Source organism: Balaenoptera ricei, chromosome 3 (genome assembly GCF_028023285.1).
Source record: "Balaenoptera ricei isolate mBalRic1 chromosome 3, mBalRic1.hap2, whole genome shotgun sequence".
Classification (NCBI taxonomy): Eukaryota; Metazoa; Chordata; class Mammalia; order Artiodactyla; family Balaenopteridae; genus Balaenoptera; species Balaenoptera ricei.
In genome coordinates, this window is record NC_082641.1 from 175,132,656 (window position 1) to 175,140,137 (window position 7,482).

The 7,482-nt window shown below is 50.9% G+C and overlaps 1 protein-coding gene across 4 annotated transcripts in view; it reads right to left on the reverse strand.

The window, feature by feature from the left end:
• Window positions 1–4,487, reverse strand: part of ILF3 (interleukin enhancer binding factor 3) — a 28,324-nt gene extending 23,837 nt beyond the window's left edge. For 2 of the 4 annotated variants that reach the window (XM_059918410.1, XM_059918409.1), the window contains exon 1: window positions 4,286–4,486. The gene's annotated coding sequence lies outside the window, so the exon portion shown is untranslated. Of the gene's footprint in view, window positions 1–4,285 lie in introns of all 4 variants that reach the window. The other 2 variants (XM_059918412.1, XM_059918411.1) reach the window with 1 other exon arrangement.
• Window positions 4,488–7,482: the final 2,995 nt, after the last annotated feature.

Sequence of the window (7,482 nt, forward strand, 5' to 3'; positions counted from 1 at the left end):
CCAAATGCTGCAACTAAGACCCAATATAACCAAATAAATAAATATTAAAAAAAAAAGTCTGACTGAATTTCCAATTGCTATTTATAATAGTATCACCTAGAAAGTGATGTCTAGGAAAAATCCCACAGAGATTTAATAGAACATAACAATGGCAAAGAACAATTTCTTTTAGAAAGTCAGCACACTGACAAGCCTCCCCAACAAATATATGCCTACCCTGCTTTCATTATTATTTCTGTAACACTGTTAACACCACAGAGGCAGCACCGACTTACCCTAAATAACAAAGTAGGAGGGAAACTAGTGGCTTCAGACAAAATTGTCAAATGCTGCAGCAGAAGACTAAAGTCCGCCTCATCTCTTCAGGGCCGCAACCCCATTTCACTAACCAACAGTGTGTAGGCTCCCGTCAAACCACTATTTGACTCTAATTCCGAACCCTGCCACTGGAAAAAGAAATCAAATCTTTCTGGCCCAGGACTTTGCTAAAATCAAATATAATGTATAATAATATACAGAGGGACTTCCCTGGTGGTGCAGTGGTTAAGAATCCGCTTGCCAATGCAAGGGACACAGGTTCGAACCCTGGTCCGGGAAGATCCCACATGCTGCAGAGCAACTAAGCCCGTGCGCCACAACTACTGAGCCTGCGCTCTAGACCCCACGAGCCACAACTACTGAAGCCCACGCACGTAGAGCCTGTGCTCCGCCAACAAGAAAAGCCACTGAAATGAGAAGCCCGTGCACTGCAACGAAGAGTAGCCCCCGCCTGCTGCAAATAGAGAAAGCCCGCACGCAGCAACAAAGACCCAACACAGCCATAAATTAATTAATTAATTAAAATAATAATAACAATACCCAGAGCCTAAAAATCCTAAGTCCTGAGAATATTCGATCGAAGCAACATGCAAATCAAATATCACCATTTTGTGGGCCATACCTGCTAATACTAGATGGTGACACCTTACACATCTTTCAAGACTGCACAAGGTTAAGCAACTTAATGACAAAACGTAGCAGGAGAGCAAGTCCAAGTTTCCAGGGGAAAGGAATCATTCCTCTGAGGTGTAAAAGGTGAAATCAGGAGGAACTGGGGAGAAAGATGAGAAAGGTAAATAAGAGGGAGCCGCCTCAGCCCAAAGAAAACTTCTAAAGCCTTTTTCAAAAGTGAGCACACAGGGCTTCCCTCGTGGCGCAGTAGTTAAAAATCCGCCTGCCCATGCAGGGGACACGAGTTCGAGCCCTGGTCGGGGAAGATTCCCACATGCCGCGGAGCAACTAAGCCCGTGCGCCACAACTACTGAGCCTGCGCTCTAGAGCCCATGCGCCACAACTACCGAAACTCGCACGCCTAGAGCCCGTGCTCCGCAACAAGAGAAGCCACTGCAATGAGAAGCCCGCACACTGCCACGAATAGTCCCTGCTCGCCGCGACTAAAAGAAAGCCCACATGCAGCAAGGACCCAATGCAGACAAAAATAAATAATTTTTAAAAAGTGAGCACATTTCCAACTCCCACATCCTGCTGAAGCCTACAAGTGCTGCCTATGTTTAACCAAAGAGAAGAGGCTTATAGACTTGTAAAAGGCTCTTTCCTCATCAGCAACTCCACCTGTCCCTACCTGGCAAACTTAACGAGGAGAACATGAGCACCATATTTGTGACATCAGAATATTAACAGCCAGTGGACTTCCCTGACGGCACAGTGGTTAAGAATCCACCTGCTAATTCAGGGGACACGGGTTCGAGCCTTGGTCTGGGAAGATCCCACATGCTGTGGAGCAACTAAGCCCGTGTGCCACAACCACTGAGCCTGTGCGCTATGGCCCGCGAGCCACAGCTACTGAAGCCAGCGCACCTAGAGCCCGTGCTCCGCGATGAGAAGCTACAGCAATGAGAAGCCTGCGCGCCGCAACGAAGAGCAGCCCCCACTCGACGCAACTAGAAAAAGCCTGCGCGCAGCAACGAAGACCCAACGCAGCCAAAAATAAATAAATAAAAAAACCAAAGTGTTCTCCTTAAACTGAGGAAAAAAAAAAAAAAGATATTAACAGCCAGGACTCCCCTGGTGGCACAGTGGTTAAGAATCCGCCTGCCAATGCAGGGGACATGGGTTCGAGCCCTGGTCTGGGAAGATCCCACATGCCACAGAGCAACTAAGCCCGTGTGCCACAGCTACTGAACCTGCGCTCTAGAGCCCGTGAGCCACAACTACTGAAGCCCATGCGCCTAGAGCGTGTGCTCAAGAAAAGCCACCACAATGAGAAGCCCACGCACCACAATGAAGAGTAGCCGCCGATCACCGCAACTAGAGGAAGCCCGCGCACTGCAATGAAGACCCAACGCAGACAAAAAAAATAAATAAAATTAAAAATACATAATATATATGTATATTAGCAGCCACTCCTGCCAATATTTTTTTGTTTGTTTTGACAAGAAAAAAATTTAAGAAAAATAAGAGACAACCTTAGATTCCTCACTCCCAGGAATATGGGCATCTCCTCGAGTACAATGGAAGGAGTTAAAGGAATTTTTACCTACAGGCACTGGACAAGTTCAATCAGGAAAAAATAAAGAAAAACTGCAAATGATTAGGCACCACTCCACTCCAGAAACAGGGAGATTCCCAGGCTGGCCCAAGCTTCAGCAGGGTAGGGAGACCCTGATAAATCAGTGCCCAGTGCTAGCAAGGCCAAGCCTGGCACTAACTGCCTGCCTCCAATCAATTCAGACAACGCTAGGGTCTGCACAGATTCTATTCACAAATCCCAGGGACCAGGAGCTGTCCACAAGGCCAAGAGACAGCTCAGGGGTAAAGACCCCAGGACTAGTGACAGGGATAGTAGCATCTGCCAGTGCCCTGGGGCCTTTCCCCCCCCATTCCAGCTGTGAATGAGCCTCTGGTTCCCACATTTCATGCACAGTCTGAGCGGCTGCTGTAGCTACATCCCATGAGACCACACACAAAGCACAGTGGCAGCACTGTGAGCAATCCGTGGAGATTCCAGACCACAAATACCTGAGAAAAAGAGCCTAAAGTCGTAAATTTCAGTCCTAACTTCGGGTGAGACCTTGTGTTTTCCCATGGACTCCAAATATGCCAACCAGACCACTCATTTTAAAGACATCACAGTCCTCAGCAATCATAAAAAGATTCAGAATCACTGAAATGTCTGAGTCTGGAAAAGGTTAACCAATGCTTCCTTGCTGATCGATCAGGTCCCCTAGGCAGAATCCCAAGCAACTTTCAAACAGTTTTGGAAATGTTGAGAAGAGATGGCTTACTCTCCCTAGGTTTAGACAGTGAACTGGGGGAGAGCACGCTGATCACTGTACACCCCAAATAATTCTCCCAGGCGGAGTATTACCCGGGACAGAACCTCAAGAGCAACCCCAAGAATCTGTCACTCAACTACTTGAGAAAATAAGGTAGAAAAGGGAAAGGGTTTCAAGCTCTCATTCTTGGGTCCCAATCTTGCAGGACACTCAAATATCGCACCAGATCACAGTTTTGGGGGAGAATGAATGCCAAGTCCTAAACAATCTGGAGAAAAATTCAACATCAATGAAACACCTGAATTAAAAAGAAAAAAAGCTTAAACCCTCCGCCAAATCTGGCTCCTGATCTGGGGGAGGCCTAGGTAGCCAGAGATTTGGGAACCCCATGAAGCCTCCTTTACAGTCCAAATAATGACGGGGTTCCAGGGAGGGGGTCTGCCTCTCTGCCCCACGTAAGGACAAAGGAGGCGACGTTTCCCGCCTCGGGAACCTGCGACCCTCCTGGAACTCGGGGCGGGACTGGGACAAAGAGGAGGACAGATGGAAAGGGGGGTCGCCCCCGCAGCGCGGGTCAGGATGCTCCCGGCCGGAGGGGGGTGTGTGCTGCCGGCACGTGCGCGCGTGCGCGCGTAGCGCCACAACAGACAAAGCCCGGCTCGGGGGAGGCGGCGGCCGGGGGCCCGGTGCGCGCGCACCCCCCGCGAGAGGCGCCGCCGCCGGCCGAGGGGCCGCGAGGGGGGGCGGATGCGCGCGCACCGGGCCCTCGCCGCCGCCATTTTGTTTCCTCGGCACAATGGGGGAGAGTAACGGCCGAGCGCGGGAGCAAGGCTGGCAAAGAAGGAATGAGCCAGGCGCCAGGGGGAGAGGACCGGGCGGAAACGGGGAGCGCGGGGCGCCTCAAGCCTTGTCACCGCCACTCTTCAGCCGAGCCCGCGCTGAGTGGGAGGACGGGCGGGGGGAGGGGGAGAGGCGGGAGCGGGCCCGGCCGCCGCCACATTGACTCTTACCTTGTCCGCGTCCCCTTCTCCGACCGCAGCCGCCGCCCTCCTGCCAGAGCCCGCCGGGGTCTCGCCCCAAAAGCCACGCGGTGCGCACCGGGCTGCTGAGTCCAACTGCAATGGCGAGAAGAGGAGGAGGAGCCGGAGCCGGGGCCGGGGGCGAGCAGGCGGACGCGCGCCGGGGAGGTGCGGGGCCACGTGACCGGTCGGAGCCCCGCCCCTTCGCCGCCGCGTTGCCGCTCGACGCAGGCCCAGCCGGAGAGGAAGGGAGGGACAAAGAGAGAGAAGGAGGCGGGCCCTAGTCACGTGACAGAACCGTAGGCGTTACGTGGCGTCGGAACGTTTCCCTCCCCTTTCCACGCCTCTACTTGATCATGTGACAGTGGCAAATTCAGCGTTCTCCTTGGTCACGTGACAAGGACCTTGGCGCCTTCCCGTTGTCGTATTGGTAGGCCTGCGTCATGTGACAACATCGCGGCTCTTTTTTTCAATGGCGGTTTTTGAGAGGCCATTACCACGTGAGGCAGGGCAAGCGGCTGAGTCTCTGCGGCTACTAGTTCACGCGCCTGCGCGGACGCCATCTTACACTCGTTGAAGTACGTTGGCGGAAACGGGTCTTAGAAGCTTGCGCGTGAGCGTACTCATAGTGGCTTGTTCTCTGTAGAGGAGGTTCGGCCTCCAATCGAGGGATTCCCGCGGAACTTCCTCCCCACTGTGCGCATCTCCTGCGAGAGGCAGAGCAGACTCGAGGTGCGTGTGCGAGGAACGGGCGGGCCGAGCTCTTCGCTGCTGCCCTGGGACTGGTGCCAGCGCGCGCCCGGGGTCTTTGGTGTTAAAACTTTATCCGGTAGCGCCCAGCCGGATTGCCGAGCTTCTGAAGGGCAGAACCGAGTTGGTCGCGATCTTCCAGTCGTCCATTCACAGATGGAGAAACTGACGCCCGATCCAGAAAAAGACCCAACTGGAGACTTAACGGTCTTTGGTGGGAGAGCTGGGGCTGCGACAGAGATGCTCGGCCAACCACTTCTCAGGGTTCATAAGTAAAGCTACCGGGGACCGAGCGCCTTTTGTTTACAAGCCTGGTGTCGTTGAATCCTCCCGAGCGCTTCGTGAGATCCCCGATGTACAACCTATGCATAAACTAAACCCCACTCACCTCCAGTGTCAGGATCAAGTTGGCGCTCGACAGGCGTCGTTGTTAGGCAGGTTGTCGTGTGCGAGTCTGTGATTCAGACACTGCCGAGATTTGGAGCAAGGAGTAGTTCAGAAGGTTTTCTTCCTAAAGAAGGCGAGAAGTCGTTCAAAACGTAAGGCCTAATAACGGATTTTCTTTGCAAAAACGTAGGGATGGTGCAGCTAATTTGTTAAGAATGCAAGATCCAGGGTCGCCCTAGGTTTGAGTCTCCCGGTGTGACCAAGAATAGTGCGCCTCCCTGAGCCTCCGTTTTGTTATCTACAAAATGGTGATGATTTCTTAAAAGCACCTGGCACAATTCTTTGCGCAGAACAAATGCCCCAAAATGATAGTTGTTATTAACAAGATAAGGTGTAAAAATGTGATTACAGAATGAGTGCATGCTGTACCTATCACTTTTCATTTTTGTTTACACTTAGATCTTGAACCAATAATCTATTCATATGATATAAATAAAATGTCAAATGTGCAAAACGATGTGAGAAAACAAAGTCAGTTTGTCTCCTCCAGACACCCTCCTTTTTGGCAACCATTGTAAAATTTTTTGTGTGTATCTCTCCAGAGATGTTTTAGTTCCAGAGATGCTTAATTATGTTTTTATTAGAGTTTTTCTCGTAAATAATAGACGCTCTGCATCTTGCTTTTTTTCCCCCGACTTGGAGATCTTTCTTTAAATAAAGCTTGAGATTGAAAAAAGTTTTGGTTAAATTAATGGGGCAGTATTCAGACAAAATTAGCTAAAATAAATTTAGATTGTTCAAGGTCACCATGACAATAAAGGTGATAACTTGACTTTAACACTGAGTTAGAGATCAGCTATTCCTCTGCGTGACACTTGAGGGAAGAGGCTCAGAGGTGGGGCAAGTTGACTAAGCTAATAGCGCTACCAAGTGGCAGAACAAGGAAGGTTTCTAGTTTTCTGATAGGCAAGCCCATAGACCTTTCTTGGGAGGGACCCAAGGTTACGTTTTTTTTTTTTCTGGCTGCGCCACGCAGCTTGCAGTATCTTAGTTCCCTGACCAGGGAGCGAAACTGGGCCCACATCAGTGAAAGCGCTGAGTCCTAACCACTGGACTGCCAGGGAATTCCCAAGGTTACATTTCTGAAGAACTGGCTTTTGAGGATCTCATTCCTCTAAGGTAGCCCTTACCAAATTCCTTTGATATATGGGCAGATAAGATCATGATTACAGGCCAAGGCTCCATGGAGGAGCCCAGGATGGACTTGAAGAGTTTTTGAACCTCAAAGGGTTGCTGGAGTGGCTGGCATGGAGTGAATGCTAAAGAAACAGTTGTGGTTGTGATTGTTACGTATTGGACTGGTGCCCCGTCCAACCAGATTCTTTCTGGTTCTGGACGTGGTCCATTAAAGTGCAGGTGAGGGGATGAGAAAACCAGAACTCCCTTAAGAGTGTATTCCCGTGGACCCACCTGTACGCCATCCACCAGGAGCTGTTGGGTAAGAGGTTTTCAGCCCGACCTTCCTTGTCCATGTTCTCTCCATACAAGATGGAGACACAAGATGTCATCTGCCCTCTCGTCCCTACACCTCCACCCTGACCCAGTCTCCCACCGTTGCCTTTCCATTACTCCATGGTTAGCAAGCCCCTGTATGCATAACAATTCTCTCACCTCCTTGCCTTAGCTGACCCCTGCCCACTGTCGTCTGGCTTTACCTTCTCCTGTCTCCATTACACCCACTCCCTCATTAGCTGAAGAGTGAGGTCTGTCCCTCTCCTCTTGCAGGCCCTTGATCTAAACAGGTTCTGCCATCCTCTGGGACTTTAGTGTCTTCATGAACATCCTCTCCATTCCTTGCCTTCCTCAACTTCAGAGATTTCTCCTACTTCAGCCCCCCAACCCCAGAGTCCCCTGATCACACCCAAGAACTCCGCTTGAAAGTTTTTTGAACCACACCTGCTGCTTTCCCACCCTCTCAGTAGAGTGAACATAGGTTGACCGCCGTGCTTTGGGGAACCACCCCGCTCCTTTGCTCAGTCTGTAGTTCAGTT